At 40.4% G+C, this 17,761-nt stretch overlaps 1 protein-coding gene across 12 annotated transcripts in view; it reads right to left on the bottom strand.

Annotated features, from left to right (window-relative positions):
• ST6GAL1 (ST6 beta-galactoside alpha-2,6-sialyltransferase 1) overlaps window positions 1-17,761 on the bottom strand; it is a 133,470-nt gene that overhangs the window by 30,627 nt on the left and 85,082 nt on the right. For 11 of the 12 annotated variants that reach the window (XM_019752122.3, XM_074329231.2, XM_019752125.3 and 8 more), the window contains one exon: window positions 2,563-2,698. The gene's annotated coding sequence lies outside the window, so the exon portion shown is untranslated. Of the gene's footprint in view, window positions 1-2,562; window positions 2,699-12,162; window positions 12,257-17,761 lie in introns of those variants that run through there. The other variant, XM_019752129.3, reaches the window with a different exon arrangement.

The following is a 17,761-nucleotide window of genomic DNA, read 5'->3' as shown; positions in this document are numbered from 1 at the left end:
TCTTTTGGAAAACATTAAATTCTTTCCTAAATAACTGGGTTTATTTACTGTAATGCATGTAAGCAATCAGCCTCGGGGTTATGCTAACCCACTAGGGATCTGTAGTCCCTTCCCATAGAGCGTGCTTCTAAGGACGTCACGTATAAGGTAGTAGGAGTACTGGACGAGGTAGTCACGAAGCCAGGTTCTCATCCCCATTCTCGGTGACCTTAAGCAAGTCACTTAACCTCTCTGCACCTAAGTTTCCATAGAGAAATCATCTCTTCCCTGTCTCATTCACAGAGTGCTGGGAGGACTGAACAAGGATGGTGTCGTCGGACTTTGAGTGAGGTAAATGTAAAGGCACAGGAGGTGTTCTGAGCAGAGACCAGAGAGCAAGCAGCCCCTCAAGTAAGGGTCATGTAGAGGTGGGACAGTGAACAACGGCAGAGTTGGGGAGCACTGGCCATGACTCATCAACCTGGGCTTCGAGGCTCTTTAAGAGACATCCAGACGGTTCTTGGAATCCACTGGCAGTACTAACCAAACAGTGCTTCCCACCACCCTAGACTGCAGGAACCAATGGCTCTGCGGAGGACGGATTCCTGCCATGGGATGCTGAAGTTTTGAAAGTAATGAAATGTACACAGAGGGATAATTCAAACATAAGATCAAGAAACAAGAGACAGGGCTTGTTGCATCATCAGAAAACTAAGGAACTCAATTTTCTCAGACATCCAACACAGCTAATCACATGATTATGACAGCTGAAGAACTAGAGAAGGGAAAGTAGCATTTAAGAAACACCTACTGTATATACGGTAGGTACTTTACATGCAATATCTCATTTAATTTTTACAATAACACTATGGGATAGATATTAAATACCTCATTTGAGGAAATGAAGAAACTGAGGCTTAGCAAGTTTCCAGGGCTTCTATGAAGTCAATAACTAATGAGTGCTAGAACCAGGATCCCAACTCATGTTTTTCTAACTCTAAAAGTTAATTACACTAAAAGGACAGGCATCTATGATAAAGGACAGTGAAGTCAGTGTTGACCAAACGGGACTCAGAAATCAGGGTCACTAGAGAGTCAACTCAATCTGCCAGACAATTAGAGAAAAACCATCTTCACCATCAGAGCTACAGCAGCCATTACCCATGTACACAGTTTATCACTCAGGTAGCCCTTTCACAGTATTAGGTCTGTGAAGCCCAGGATAACCCTGTGAGATAAGCAGAGTAAATTGTATTGGCTGCATTTATAGCTAAAGAAACTGAGGTTTTATCAATGTAAATAAATTTCAAAGTTGCATGAGTGATTTGGAAATGGTAGAGTTGGGACTTAACTTTCTGTGGATGAGTGAAATGAAACAGGAGGTAGGGAGGTAGAACCTGATTCACTGTCTAAAGAGCAGAGGCTCAAAAGGGGCAGGTGGTTAGCTTCCTGCCAGCACTCACTCTCCAAGGTTGAGTTTCCCAGGAAAGAAGAGTTTGGCCAAACAGCCAGGCACAACACAGAGCTGCAACTTTAAGACAGCCTCACCCTTTACGGCCTGAGCCCCACCACAGCCGCAGGGCACTTGTCTGAATCCTCATATCAGGGCTCCTAACTCTCTTGAACACCACCCTCTATTGAGGCCCCAAGTCCACCAACTGGCTGGAGCTTCTGGTCATAGGTGCTAGAGCTTCAAGACCCTTTCTCATCTCTCAAGCTGCCCTAAAGCGACGGAAGCTGAAGAAATTTCACCGAAGCAGCCCAAGCTGAAAGAAAGGAGTAGCAAATCTTTCTGCCCCAATTCTCTGGGGAAAAAAACCAACCTTTGAATTTTCCCATCACACTCAGACTGACTTCGTAAGCTTCCAGGCCTTTGCACTGCTGCAATCTCTCCCCTAGTTCATTTGCCTGGCAACCAGACCACATGACCTTTCTGCTTCTGACCTCCTGTGGAGTCCGTCTCCCTGTTAGCACTACTCTTGCTCAGTCCTGCTCACATCTAGTGTTTAGAAACGCTTGCTTTTTATGTTGCCCCTCTGCCAGAGAGCAACTCCTCTTGGTTTACTTCTGAAACCCCAGTGTGCAGCACAGTGCCTAGAAAAAAATGAGCATTTAATAAAGGATTATTGAAGAGACGGGGCTGTATCAATGAATCCTTACAACCCCTTACAAGCCAGACTTCTAGAAGAATACAATAACAACTCACATTATTACCTGCAGCAAACAAGCCAATACTGAACCAACAGAAAGAAAATCCCAGCTAAAGTAAGTCTTCTGCCTAGGTCTACATAGCTATCACTACACACACAACAGCAAATGCAGGGCTTGGCAGCTCAAAAAAGGTGGACTGATTTACAGAATAACTTCAAATCTTGTATTTATCGTGCATAGAAATAGGCAAACCACCAATTCCCACTCCTTACTGAATCAACCAAAAAATAATAAAATTAAATTAAAATGCATGAAAGAAACAGCAATGTAGCCAGACATTAAGACCCTGTGACTCCTTGGCAGCATATGCCACCAGTTTTTATTCGGCAACATACCCCTTTACTGCCTCCAGTGCCCATACGTGTTCCTTACCTGCTTCTGGCTAATGCCCCTGGGGCGGCAGGCCCTCCGGGTCCTCAGGATCTAGCATTATTCTCCATGGGAAGGATGTTTGCTTTATTGGGTCTGGAGGCCAAGGCTCATTTTTCTCAGAATGATTAAAAAACATCTGCAAAGGCAAGAAACAAAAAAAGAAGAAGAGGTAAGAGCTGTTTTCCATCAGGGGCAGCGTTAAAAATTAACAAGATAGATAGGCACTTCTGCTAGTCTCCAGCATGAGCCCTGACCTAGGCTATGGCTCAATCCAGAAGCCCAATATAACAGCTCAAAAAAAGGCAGACAAGAGCCTATTCAGGTGTAGTGCTCCAAGCCACGAACAGCACTGACAGCCTAGAAATGGACTGACACTAGATAAGGACTAGCAAGATAAAGCAGGCACCACAAATACATCTGGGGGGAAAGGATCGTTTAGTCACTGGTCTGGAGATATATAAACAGCAATTTGAGGCAGAGAGAAGTCAATTCATCCCAAAATAAACCCTAGACAGATTTTTAAAAATTATTTATTATCAAAGAATATTTAATGGTATGTGAAAGTTCAATCAGTATAATGTTAACTTAAAAAATAGATTATAAACTGTATATACTATTCAAATACAGAAAAACACATTTTTTTAAATGTACATGTGAGAAAGAGAAAGAACTAAAAAACAAAGCAAAACAAACAAACAAAAACACCCTGGATGTTAGAATAATGAGCGTTTTCAATTTTTTAATTATTTTGTATGTTCCAAAATTTCTAAATTATACATACATTACTCTGAGAGTTGAAAAAATATTATAAAAATATAATGTATAAAAGCTAAAAATACAATTCTATATTTATCAGTTCTTTCTTCTTTCTGAGAGAATGGAGAAGAATAACATAGAAAAGTTTAATAGAGCAAGTTGCATGAAAATTCCAACTTCTATGCAATGAAAAAGACTGCAGTAAAAAGGAAAACAAGAGTCAAGGTATGCAAAGATTTAATACAGTAAAAGCCTCTCAAAATAAACAGGCAATCAACATGAACAGACAAATCACAAAATAAAAAATACAATTTATAAGCTTATGAAATTATGATTAATCTTTAGAGAAACGCAAAAGAAGCAACTGGAATATTAAGATACATAAGATATATAGAACTTATATTAACCAGCAGTTTTCAAAGTGATAACACTCATTGCTGGACAGATTGTAGTGTAATCGGTACATTTCGAGGAGGAAGTAGAAATGAATGTAACCTTTTAGAAAGTAATCTGGCCATAGAATTAAGAGCTCATGACTATTGACTAAGTTATCACACTTCCAGGAAATAAAACTGGACAAATAATTCAAAAGGGAAAAAGATTATACATTTCAGTTTCTTCACTTGTAAAATGACTCTCTACCTTACACAGTTGTGGTGAGGACGGAAAGAGGAGTAATGAAATACAGATTGAGTTTTATAAAGCAATATGCACATGCAAATAGAAAAAGGTTTTAATTTCAAAATTGTTTATAACGGTGAAAAATCTAAGGTTGACAACTAAGCTTCCAGCAATAGGAAAATAATTAAATGGTGGTATATCCACCATATAGAGAATATATATTTATATATTTATTTGTGTGTGTGTGTGTGTGTGTGTGTGTGTGTGTATATATATATATATATATATATATATATATATATATATATATCTGTATATGAATTTAAGTAGCAATAAGAAAATGCTTAAAATATTATAGCAAAAAAAATGAAACAGAAAATGTTATCATTGTGAATAAAAAATATGCACATCCAAAAGTCTAGAAAAAATGTACATGGTTGAGACCTGACAACTGTTGATGAGTAAACTGATAAGAGATGAATTCTCATCTTTCAGTTTGCCTTCCTTTATTATTCTTGTTATGTTAGTTAAGTAATAAAGGCAAAACTGTTGGGGGCAATATTGAAAATGCACTTCAACCTGTGCATCAATTTGATATAGAACATTGGACTGGCTTCAAAGCGTGCCCAGGAGATGTAGCATTTACAGAACTAAGAGAAAGCCATGACTTTAACGTTTTAAAGTAGTGGCCATGAACTGGCATCATCCCATGAACAAGGAGGAAATCCTCCCTTGAAGGCCTGAGGTTCAAGTTAGGGGAATCCCAGCTTTTCATGACCAGGAGGTAAGCAGGTAGGCCCTGAGCATGACTGACAGGGAAAAAGTGAGAGTGCCATTCTGTTCTTTGTCAAAAAATTCAGGGCTCTCCTTATAAATACAGAAAACTGGCTCCCGGGCAGCCACCTGGTAGAGTCAGAAAATGTCTCTGATAGCTACCCCCTTTTCATGTCATGTAACTTTCCTTTGTGGCATGAGTTTGTAATTATGCAAGCATTCATATTATTATTTGGTTACCTTCGGTCTCTACCTGCTAAAAATGTAAATTTCATAAGTAGGAACCTCGTCAGCCTTCTTCACTTCTATCTTCCGTGCCCAAATGAGTGTTTGGCACATAGTAGGCACTCAATGACAATTTGTTCAGTGAATGAATGAATGAATGAATGAATGAGGGGAGGGTTGCCACTCTTCAAAGGTCAATGCTTCCTCAGCACATTGATAGAAAAGGTTCTTTCTCAGCAGCCTCTCAGGGAACGTTGTGGGCAGTCTTTGGATGACGCCTCTTGCCTATGAATGCTGGTTTGCTGCCATCCCCACAATGTGTGTGCTGCTGGGGCATGAGACTTATATCTGGGTTCAGTGCACAGACATCAGAGGAGTGCAGCGAAACCAGATCTTCCTCTCACATCCATTGCATCTGCTTGGAACAACTTGCCCTCTAAAAAGATAAAAATCACTCCCCACTCCTGATTTCCAAAAATCAACCAGTTGAAACAAAAGTGGTGCTACTGTCAATCTAGATCTATTGTAGGTGATGAGGGCCTTCCAAAAATAGTCACTGCTGCTCAGGAGATAGTAGGGGTGATCTTCAACCAGCTGTAAAGGTGATAACAGAATCCTCAACTCTCTGGGTGAGAAACTTTAGCAATCATGACAATAATAACTACCATTTATTTAGTACTAGCTAAATGCTAAGCACTGACTGTAGCTTAGCGGTTAAGAGTTAAGAGCTTTAAAATTAGACTTATCTGAGCAAAAGTCCAAACTCTGCCTCTTAGCAGTTACATGACCTTGGGCTAGTTATGCAACTCCCTAAGATTCAGCTTCTTTATCTGTAAAATAGAACTAATAAAAACAGAGCCTATCTCATAGGACTATTTAAATAATCAAGTACGAACACATCCAAAGGGATTGCAAAAGCGCCTGTGACAAATATTATACACATCACTCCTCACCATCATTTACTCCTCACCATCCCCTACTCCGTGGATACCATTACTATCCCCATTTTATAAATGGGGAAACTGAGACAGGGAAGATGAGTAATTTGCCACTCAATTGTGGTACTCCACATGTTCCATGCTCTTTCATGCCTCTGTAACCCTGTATGTAAAATTCCTTCTATAAGAAATAGCCTTTCCTACTCTGTTCACACAGGAGCACACCCACTCAGCCTCCCACACCAGCTGTCGCCTGGACTTGGACACTTTTCTGGACCCCATAGAGATCAACAGTACTCTACTGTGCCTGTTGTGGCTCTCATCAGACTATGTGACATTTATCTGTTCATAGGTCTGCCCAACCAGACTGAGCGCTCCTTTGAGATTTATCTCTAGTCCCCTATGTCTCACCAGTTTCTTCTCCATCCAGGTCCTTGAATATTTTAGCTCCTAGCTCACTCTAATTCTCTCCAACATTATTTCTGTCATGAATCTTGGTGATACTAATATCCACCTACAGAATCATTCTAGTCCCCTGGTCTCTCAGTTCTTTGATCTCCTCTACTCTCATAATTATGACCTCAGCCACTCACTCCCAAGGTCATATCTCTGATCTTGTCATATTCAAAAAATATACCTCCTCCATAGTCTTGATTTCAGGCATACCCTCTCAAATGACCACTCCAATCTTTGCAGCTGATTCCAACTAGTACCCAACCCTAACAATCTTCTGTGGTTGATCGTACCACCTTCTCACTCTCTCATCCTTCCTTCATATCCTCCATTCCCTTCCTACCCAGCTTAAATTCCATCGTCAATTGTTAAATTGACCTGTCTCATCACACATGGTTGAATAAACCCCAGTGCTGGTTCTACTTTCTGTCCTACACCACACCTGGAAGCATGTAGCTGAACATGGCTAGAGAAAATCACATGGGATGTTTACTGATTTCACAAGTTTATGGCCAATTGCAAGTAGCTCATTAATGTCCCCCAGCAATCACATGATACTTTTCCAGTCAATTCAACTGCCACTCTTCTGAAAACTCCCCTCTTCACCCCTCCCCTGATACACTTGCTGCTTATTCATGGAGAAAAAGAAAACTACCGTAACAGAACTTCCACACACTTGCCTTGTACCCAGCTACACACCCTACCTGCATGTAAGCCCAAATGATCTCTTGTTACTAGGGATGAAGCAGCTGTATCCAACACCTGAAATAGCCAACATTTGTCCACTAGATCTTACATACTCTTGTCTAATTAAGGACATTCTTCTAGAAAATCTCCCCTCTTTCTTCTGTGTCAATAGGTATCCCTCTCTCAAAGATCATGCCCATCAGCTATGATTTCTATCTTAAAAAAAAAAATTCTCTTGATTGAGGCAGCCATCGTCTGACCCTGATCAATCTTAGCATCACTAATAGTAGGACACGTAGACAATTATATGCTTTCTGATCTGAAAATATATGAAACACCTATGGTAAATTCTTGACCAAAATGTTTAATCTGCATATGATCAAGCTTTTATATGCAATTTCAGTTTCTACGAAATATAGGAGAAAGAAGAACAAGTTAAATGATAACATGAAGAAATTTTCAGACAAATCCAAAAAGCAGGACATTCTACAGGACAACTAAACTAGTTTCATCAACAAGTCAATGAGCATGAAAAACAAATGGCTAAAAGATATTATATAATAATCATATACAATATGTAGACCTTGCTTGAATCTTGGTTTGAAAAAAACACCACTGGGGACAAAAAGGGATATTTGAATATAGATTGGTTATTATATATTGGTATTAAAAAATCATTGTAAATATTGTTATATATAGTAATAGTGTTATTATATTATGATTATATATTGGGGTTATGTAAAACAAATCTTATACATGTGAAGTAGTCAGAAATGAAATCTACTTTAAAATACTTCAGCCAAAAATTAGATAAGCATTTATGAAAGATGTAATCTCATACTTTTCAAATGTATTCAAATTAAACTATATAAGGAATAAGAGTGATTTGCAGACTCTTCTTGAACAATAGCATTTGGTAATGGAGAGAGTTTGAAAGAGCTTGAAAAAAAGTTATGGTAGATAATTGTTTCTGTTTTACTGAAGAAATTAACTGAAAAAGATATATGACTCTACAAAAGTCATATATTTAGCCACTACATGTAAATAGAGTCCATTTCCCTGACTCATCCACAAAACCTCTTTGATTGCATTTTAACTTCCAGCTCTGCCCTTTCTCTTTCCTTTACAGTAAAACTCCTTGAAAGGACTGCTTCTGGTCACTTTTTCCAATTTCCCTCTGCCCATTCTCACTTGAACCCACTCCATCAGGCCTCACCCATCTCTATGAAACTGCTCTTGTCTACATCACCAAAGACCTCCATGGCTGATCAAATGGTCCATGCTGAGTCTTTATATAACTCAGCCATCAGCAGTATTATGTGCAGTTGGTCACTTACTCCTCCTGGCTTCCAAAACCTACACTCTCCTGGTTTCAATTCTTCTCAGTGGTCTCTATTGCTGGTTCTTCCTTCTTTCTCCACCTCTGCACACAGAAGTTCCCCTAGGTTCTGTACTTGGCTCATCTATACTTGCTCTCTACTTACTGGTTGTGAGCACCTTGTGCTCAGTTCCCCCTCCCCAGTTTCCCCTCAATACGTGTTTGTTGATGTGCACTAAAAGTTCAGGAAGCAGGTTCTTTCGGTGAGTTTCTACAGAAAATAAGTCCTTCATAATTTAAAAAAAAAAAAATGCAGCAGGGCAAAGATGGGAATATAGAATAAAACACTGTACTCACTTCACGAAGCAGTGGTGCAGAGAACAGTGATGATTAGACTTAAGGCACTAAGAATTATTAAAATGACTAATTAAAATGCAGATTCCTGAATTCGACCTCAGTTATCCTGGTCCAAGTCATCGGGGATGGGGCTCAGAAATCTACATTTAGCAAGCACTCTGGAGTGATTCTGAGGCAAGTGGTCCTATCTACACACCATGCTCTGAGAAACAGGTAGCTTAGGAAAATATTACTCAAAGTGAGATCGGTAGGCAAATGCTAGTCTGAGAAAGATTTGTCAAGATCCAGGATGAGAAAAGTATAGAAACTCAGTGTGATCAACTTCTATAGTGATTCAAAAGAGTAGTTCTATGTCTGTTGAATGTAATAATAACTTTAAAAATGGGGCTTGTCGATGGTTTCTTCTGCTGTGCAGAAGCTTTTAAGTTTGGTATAGTCCCATTCATTTATTTTAGCTTTTACTTCCCTTGCCTTTGGAGTCAAATTCATAAAATGCTCTTTGAATCCAAGGTCCATAATTTAGTACCTATGTTTTCTTCTATGCGGTTTATTGTTTCAGGTCTTATGCTTACGTCTTTGATCCATTTTGAATTAATTTTGGTACATGGTGACAGATAGCAGTCCAGTTTCATTCTTTTGCACGTGGCTTTCCAATTCTGCCAGCATCATTTATTGAAGAGGCTGTATTTTCTCTATCGCATGTTTTTTGCTTCTTTGTCAAAAATTATCTGTCCATGCTGCTTTGATTATCGTTGCCCTATAGTACAAGCTAAAGTCAGGGAGTGTGATACCTCTAGCATTGTACTTTTTTCTTAGGATTGCTTTGGCTATTCGGGGTCTTTTGTGGTTCCATACAAATCTGATGATTTTTTGTTGTTGTTCTAGTTCTTTAAAAATGCCAGTGGGATTTTGATGGGGGTTGCATTAAATCTGTATATTGCTTTGGGTAATATGGCCATTTTAACTATGTTGATTCTCTCAATCAATAAAGAGGCAACCAACTGAATAGGAGAAAATTTTTGCAAACAGTGCCTCTGATAAGGGGCTAATATCCAAAATGTACAAGGAACACATACAACTCAACAAAAAAAAGTCAAACAACCCAATTGAAAAATGGGCAGAGGACCTGAAGAGACATTTCTCCAAAGAGGACATACAAATGGCAAATAGACATATGAAAAAGTGCTCAACATTACTAATCATCAGAGAAATGCAAATAAAAAACACAATGAGATATCACCTCACCCCAGTCAGAATGGCTATCGTTAACCAGACAAATAGTAACAAGTATTGGAGAGGCTGTGGAGAAAAAGGAACCCTCATACACTGTTGGTGGGAATGCAGATTGTTGCAGCCACTATGGAAGGCAGTGTGGAGGTTCCTCAAAAAATCATGAATAGAATTACCATATGACCCAGCAATCCCTCTCCTGGGTATCTGTCCAAAAACTCAGAAAACATTTATCCATAAAGACACGTGTGCTCCAATGTTCATTGCAGCTTCATTTACGGTGGCCAAGACATGGAAACAACCAAAATGTTCTTTGATAGATGAATGGATAAACAAGTTGTGGTATATATACACAATGGAATACTATTCGGCGGTAAGAAAAGATGAAAAAGGACGATTTGTGACAACATGGATGGATCTTGAGATTATAATGCTAAGCGAAATAAGTCAGACAGAAAAACTAGAGAACCATATGATTTCACTGATATGTGGTATATAAACCAAAAACAACTAAAGAACCAGGCAAGCAACTGAAAGAACGAAAACTCATAGACATAGACAATAGTTTAGGGGTTACCAGAAGGTAAGGGGGGAGGGAGGAGCAGGGCTCTAGAAGAGGGTAAATGGGGTCTAATATGGTGATGGAAAGAGAATTGACTCTGAGTGGTGAACACACAATGTGAGATATAGATAATATATTACAGAATTGTACACCTGAAATCTATGTAACTTTACTAACAATTGTCGCCCCAATAAACTTAATAAGTAAATAAATAGGGCTTGTATTTTAAATGTTCTTTTTCCATTTCATTATTCTAATAGTTCTTTTTATTGTGTCTTAAAAACTACTGACACGTGAGAAGTTGGAAAAAAACCCGGTTCTTCACCACCAATAGTTTGAGAAGCCCTAGCTTTGGAGAAAGAGTTCAGACTATGTCATCTCAATGCGCAGATTCAAATCCTGACTTTTCTATCTGTCAGTTATGTTAGGGCAGTTCGTCAATGTCTGCAAACCTTGCGCCTTCATCTGTAAAATATGGATAATAATAACTTTAAAATTTGCCACCGCAGGGTTGTGGTGACAGTTTAATGACAGCCTTTATTGTTTTGCTTTGGCTAATAATTATTGAGCTTTTACTATGCACTAAGTACTTCACACAGTCTAGCTCCTGTGATTCTCGGTGAAGCTCATTTAATTACTGCAGCACCAATAGTGCCTGAGACAGGTACTGCTATCCTGCCTTAGAGTCCCCGGCAGACAGTGTCCACAGTGCTGACCCAACATCCCAGCTCCTAGCCACCGAATTCTATCAGCATAGGTCAAAATGTTAATGGTTATGTCAAAACAACCCTCACAAGTCACAATTTTGCTCAAAAGGGCAGCAAAAGTCAGCAATGTGGTAAGCAACAAGAAACCAACTTGTAGTTGGCCAATCTGAGAAGCAAGTGAAAGTGAGCCAGGAGAGATTACAAAGTGCCTGAGTAGCTGTATTTGCAAGTGTTTACCTGAGGACAAGCCCAGCTCCCTGGCTACCAGGGGGGCAGAATCCTGCCCAGATCAAAGCCCTAAAGATAAAGGGTCTTTCATTCCTGCTTGTCCCAACTGTTCCAGATCCACGGTCTCTTAATAGAGATTAGATCTTTTCCCAGCCAGGTAGGCACTGATGGAGAAGATTATGAAGTCCTCAGACACGCTTGAGAACATTTCCCTGAGGTTTTCTAGCACATGGGAAACAGAACTTTGTGGGGTGGTTATTGAATCCCCATCACAGACAGGGCTCTGTGGTCTCTGAACAAAACTAGCCACTGTGAACAGGTAAATTCTGAATGCAGTTTCCATGGCAAAGGGAAATCATAGACCACTTGCTACAGTCTTCGACCTCGTGTCTTCAACAGTCACATATTTGTAGAAATGGTGGGGGGTGGGAGATGAGGGTAAGGGAGATCGAATATATGGTGATGGAAGGAGAACTGACTCTGGGTGATGAACACACAATGGGATTTATAGATGATGTAATACAGAATTGTACACCTGAAATCTATGTAATTTTACTAACAATTGTCACCTCAATAAATTTAATAAAAAAAAAAAAAGAGAAAGAAAAGAAATATATGCCTTCCTATTTGACAGGTGCCTGGCTGAAAGTAGGCACTTCACACCCCATCAGCTGCCCACTCCCGGTACAAGCAGTAGAAGCCCCAGCCCCAGCCCCAGCAGACAGCTCGCCCCATCTTGCTTACCGCACTAGACACCTGTCTGCACTCCACTCCATCAGGCAGGGGTAAGCTGAGGAGGAAGGAGCCTACAGGGCCTATATAAGGAGGGTTGAATAGACACTGCCCCCCTCCCTAGTAACAGAGACAGCCCTCCTCCTTTCACACTGGATGCACACCCATCAAAAAAGTAAACAGAAAATAGGCCTCCTTCCTCCTCAGGAAGAGGAACTATTTTACCACCGCTCATCTTTAAAAAAGATTTTAGTTTGTAGTATGCAAGTTTTTACACATATAAAGGTACCTCTCTGTTTTCATAACCCAAATCCAATGATTATCAACATTGTGCCAATCTTGCTTTAGGTGTCCCCCTCCCCCTTTTTTCTCCTGGAGTCATTTAAAGCAAATGTCATCCTCACCTCCCTGGCACCTAAAATGGTATTAGCTATGTATCATCCTTGGGAAAACAGAACATGAGCTCTCAAATTATTTTCCATGGCGCTTACTTCTCTGGAATAGGATACACACATATGTGTTAGGTCCTTCCAGAGAATATATCTATGTATAACCACAATGCCAGTATCACCTAATATCCAATCCAGTTTCAAATTTTTACCAATTTTCTCAAAAAAGTCTTTTACATTACATTCATTGAATGAGGATCCAAACAAGGTGGGCACATTTTGTTTGGATGACATGCCACTCTCAACTGTCTTTTAATTTATAACAGTTCCCCACTCCCTTGTTTTTCTTTTTCATGATGTATATTGGTGAAGACACTAAGTCTGAATCTGGCTGACAATCTCCTTATGGTGTTAACTTACTCCTCTTTGCTCTGTTTCCTCTAGACTGGGTGTTAGATTTCAAGGCCTGTTGAGATTCAACGGTTTCAAGTTCAATGGTTCTTCCAATATTTTTATATTGAAGAAGATCAAAGTCCTGGTTGTCTAAGGGAGTTGGAGTGGGAAAAATGCACAGAGAGGGCTGAGCGCCTCCACTTTGCAGCAGTCCCTGTAGAAACAACATGCGGCAAAAAACCTCATGCACCAATACTCATAAGTAGGTTCACTCCTTCAGCAAATGCTTATTATCTACTGTGACCCAAACTGGAAATACAGCAGTACAAAAACCAGCCACAACTTGCCCCCTACTTGAGGGTGTAAGTAAAGAGTAAAACAAAATAAATACGTACGTAGTGCTCTGGAAGAGGATAACTGCTATGCAGAAAATTAAAGCAGGGAAGAAGGAGAAAGGACAGCAGGGTGTGTGTGGGAGGATGGACATCAGTTTTAAATGTGATAGTCAGAGAAAGCCTCACTAAGAAGGCATTTGGGCAAAGATTGGAGGGAACTAAAAGAGGGGTCATGAAGATTTCTGAAGGAAGAGCGTTTTAGGTGGAGGGAATAGCAAAATCCCTAAGCAAGGGCATGCCTGGCCTGTTTCAAGAACAACACGGAAGCCTGGAACAAAGTGGGCAAGGAAAGGGGTAGCATGAGATGAGGACAGGAAGTGTTAGGAGCAAGATCATGTAGGGCCTTAGACTGTTGTAAGGATTCCAGCTTTCACTACTCTGAATAAGTCTTGGCTGACTTACGTTTGAAAGGGATCATTCTTGCTGCTGCACTGAAAATCAACTGTGGTAGGCTGCAGGTTGGGGGAGGTAAAAAAACAAAACAAACAAACAAACAAACAAACAAACAAATCCTTTTAAGAGGCCACTATAACAGTCCAGGTGAGAAAGGCCCATGAGCCCGTTTACTGAGCTCTTACTGGTTGCTAGCATTTTATGTGTGTTACCAAATTGAATCCTTACCACCACCCTGTGGAGTGGGGTATTGACAATCCTCTTTTATAAAGGCTCCAAGAGTTTATGCCATTTGTTCAAGATGTCATTGTAAGTGGTCAAACTAGGGAATGAGACAGATTATTCTAACTTGCAAGCAAATATGTCCCTTTACTCAGGGCCCTTCCAAGGGCTTCTGGGGGTCTATCTGCTTGACCGGGTCAACTATAGTTGCTAGTCACCAGGTAGGACCTTCTGGTGACCTCCCTTTACTCTGTCCTGATCCCCATCTTCTTAACCTCTCAGTGTGCACACGTTATTCTCATCTGTGCCTTAAGACCTGTATTTTCTTTCTGTCCCTAAATACCTTGATACCCTATAACCCCTAGAGGAGTCATCCTATAATGACTCCTCTTCCTGTTTCCTCATGTCAGGGATCGCTGGCTGTCCCACCAAAACTATGCTCTTTCTGCCATATAGCGTTGTTGCCTAAAGTGGTGGCCCAGGGATTACATGCCCAGCAAGTGCACGCACACACCCTACATCTGGGTGAAACTACATGACTAGCTGTCAGCAATGAAATGTGAGTGAAAAATAACGTGTCACTTTGGGGATAAGGTGATTAAGAAGGGAAACTATTTGTGAGTCTATTTGGCAGTGAGCATTACTTTAATAGAGCTACATAGTAGAGACTTCCTAAATATTTGTTTCTGCTGGTCTAAGAACATCAGCAAATTTTTCAGCTATAGATTTTTCATCATCCACACAGTTTTCTCTTCAACCCAATGTTTCACTAGCATGGTGGAAAAACAGATGTTCCCCCTAATTTAGTCAAAGCCAGTGATTCCTAAATTCTTCCACACCAAACCCCTTGTATTTGTTTCCCCTGGCTATGATCCCCAGGTTTTGAAAGATGGTGTCAGCCAAATTAAGAATTTGAGTTCTTGTTTCTTATCAAATGAACAAAGATATTGCTGCCAATAAGAAGTCCGCACTAGCATGAGATTATCATTGTTATCACAATCAGTAGATAAAAGTTCACCATGATATACAGAAACTTGATTTCCTCAGCCTGTGGAGAGAGTTGTTTGACCTATGACTCTCTCAGCCACAACCATGCCCACCTAAACCCAGAAGCAAATGGTTTCAGTTAATAAGAAAACAAATGGCTCTGAATTCCAACCCTAGGGCACGCTTAGAAAGCTAGACGTTTGACATAGCATCTCAATGAATCCTTCAGCAGCCCTGGATGGCTGCTGTTACTACAGTTGAGCTTTGGCATTTACTGGGTCAACATTTGGGATTTTCACTATTTGAGAACAACTCCAAAGGTCCTAGACATAAAAGAGCCTGATTTTGCTTGGGAGTGAATGTGAAGTATATGCATTAGAAAGCTGACAGGAACCAGTCCCTCAGTGCGTGAAAGAGCTCACCTCCAGGCTATGACCCAGTGCACAGGGGTTCTGTGTCCTCCACATGTCGGGAAGTGATGGAAATAACTGCTTGTAAACTACAGCTCCCATGTCAAGGCAAGTTTATACTCATTGATGAATTTCTTTTAATAGTTCTATAAATGCCCACAACCCTGTATACATGAAATCATTCAGGGACAAAATCACTTAAATTATTCAATCATAACTGCACACATGGGGAAATGCTGTGCTCTGGTAGCATGTGCGTGAGGCCCTCCCCTGTCACGAGAACCAATGCCTCACCTTAGGGCTGCTGTCAATACACAAGAGCTTGGTCACAACAATGAAAAGGATGTTGAGCATTTTCAAAGATCCCAAGAGAACTCTCTCATGAATGTCAAGTTTACTGTTTCAAAATTCTATAGAAGAGGAAACAGGTTGGGGAAGGTCCTATGACCTGCCCAGGAATGTCTGGCTCTAAAGCCAGTGTGCTTCCCTCCCTATAACCCAACAGTAAGTCATCCAAAAAGTGCCAAGTCCTACATGCTAACCCAGTCACAGAACAAGACTTAGGGGGATGGAGGGGAAGAAAGAGGACCACAGAAGGAAGACGGCTGCCCCTGGGCTCCCCAGTGTCCCTCCAACCCTTCATCAGAGCTGGCCTGGGGGTGGCAGAACTGTGAGCTTACCTTTTGACCAAATCCATTCAGATCAATCAATTCAAACAAGATGCTGGTAACTGTGAGCTCAGAACAGAGTATCATGCTGGGTCTGATACACGGCAGGTGCTTAATAAATGGTGCCGTGTAAACCTGAACCTGGTGGTGTCGGGAAGGAGAAATGCAAAGCTGGAGCCACTGTGGGTGGAGGAAGTCTTCTTTTCTGAGGGCAGGAGATGAGCTTTTCAGGAGAGTCATGAGTCAATATTTGTCTTTCGCTAAACCTGGGACCTTGACATTCATCTCTTTAAAACCAATATCTGCTGCTTTCAGTGTTAACTATTTCAAATATTGCTCCACAGAAAATAGAATAGGAATTTGGGGCCCTCAAGGGAGTCAGAGACAAGGGGGCTGCTACTACTGTGCTTCCCCGAAAATAAGACCTAACCGGAAAATAAGCCCTAGCATGATTTTTCAGGCTGCTTGTAATATAAAATAAGCCCTACCATATTTCCCCGAAAATAAGACGGGTCTTATATTAACTTTTGCTCCAAAAGACACATTAGGGCTTATTTTATATTACAAGCAGCCTGAAAAATCATGCTAGGGCTTATTTTCCGGTTAGGTCTTATTTTCGGGGAAACATGGTAGGAAGGCTGAACTCCTGGAAAAGCCTGAAACCAGGGCACAGTTGTGAGGTCCCTACCTCTCCAGCCAAACCACTGTGTGTCCTTGGGAGGCATTTATCCTCTGTGAGCCTCTGTTTCCTGGAGATGTAAGGGACTTAATAATCCTTACCTACAGGGTTGTGGTGAAGCACAACGGAAACAAGAAGAAGGAACGTTTAAGCTATGCAAATGAAACAACTGTTATTTTAAATTTTTCCAAGACAGTGGCTTAACTTTGTCACCTCTATACAGCCACAGAAAATAAACCTTGTAGATAAAGTACCCACCGCCATTTGAAAGAGGAAAAGAAACACTGTTTGACAAACACTTAAGACACTAAAGATTTCTTCTGTGGAAGTGTTGTTCATATATGAATTGAGATGAAACTGTTAAAAGAATCATTTCTCTATGATCACCAAGTTGAAAACACAAAATTGTTCAATTTTCTCAGAGTTTGTACACCCCTGAGAGCCCAGAGAAAACTCAGCTCTCATTTCCACAGAGCAGAGGGCTCATGGCCTAAAACAGGAATTCGGTAGACCCAAATCCTCACAATAAAGCCTGATGTCTTTTCTCTGGATTTGCCCTCAATTTAGAAAATAGGCCAAACTCACTCCAGCTCTTAGCCCCACCCTTAATGTCTCTTGTAACTGGAATGTGCCCAAATGTAGGAGTACTTTTTATTGGAAAAGAAATGAACAGTGTTTCAGGATACTGTGGGACAACCTCAAAAAGTTGAAACTTCATTTTATTGGAGTCTTATCCCAGAAGGTAAAGAGAAAGATACATATGTGTTAAATATATATATGAAAACAGAATGGCTGAAAATGTCATAAATTTACAAATTAAACAATCTCAGTGAATCCCAAACAGGATAAACTCAACAACTACTCAGCCACACTGGTGCCCAGTTCTCAGTGCTGTCAGCCTGCCCTGGTTTCACTATGGGACCACCTCACTGATTTCCTGTTTTCTTCCCTGGGCACATTCGGCACATTGAGTAAATTTGAATTGTATCCTGGACTTTTGAATATTATTTTGTGAGAGTCTGGATCCTGCTAAAATTCTCTGAAAAAATGTTGATATTTTTGTTTATTTATTTAG

This window comes from Rhinolophus sinicus, chromosome 17 (assembly GCF_057876585.1).
Source record: "Rhinolophus sinicus isolate RSI-liver-muscle chromosome 17, RSI-T2T, whole genome shotgun sequence".
NCBI lineage: Eukaryota > Metazoa > Chordata > Mammalia > Chiroptera > Rhinolophidae > Rhinolophus > Rhinolophus sinicus.
This window is presented reverse-complemented; position numbering and strand designations above follow the sequence as displayed.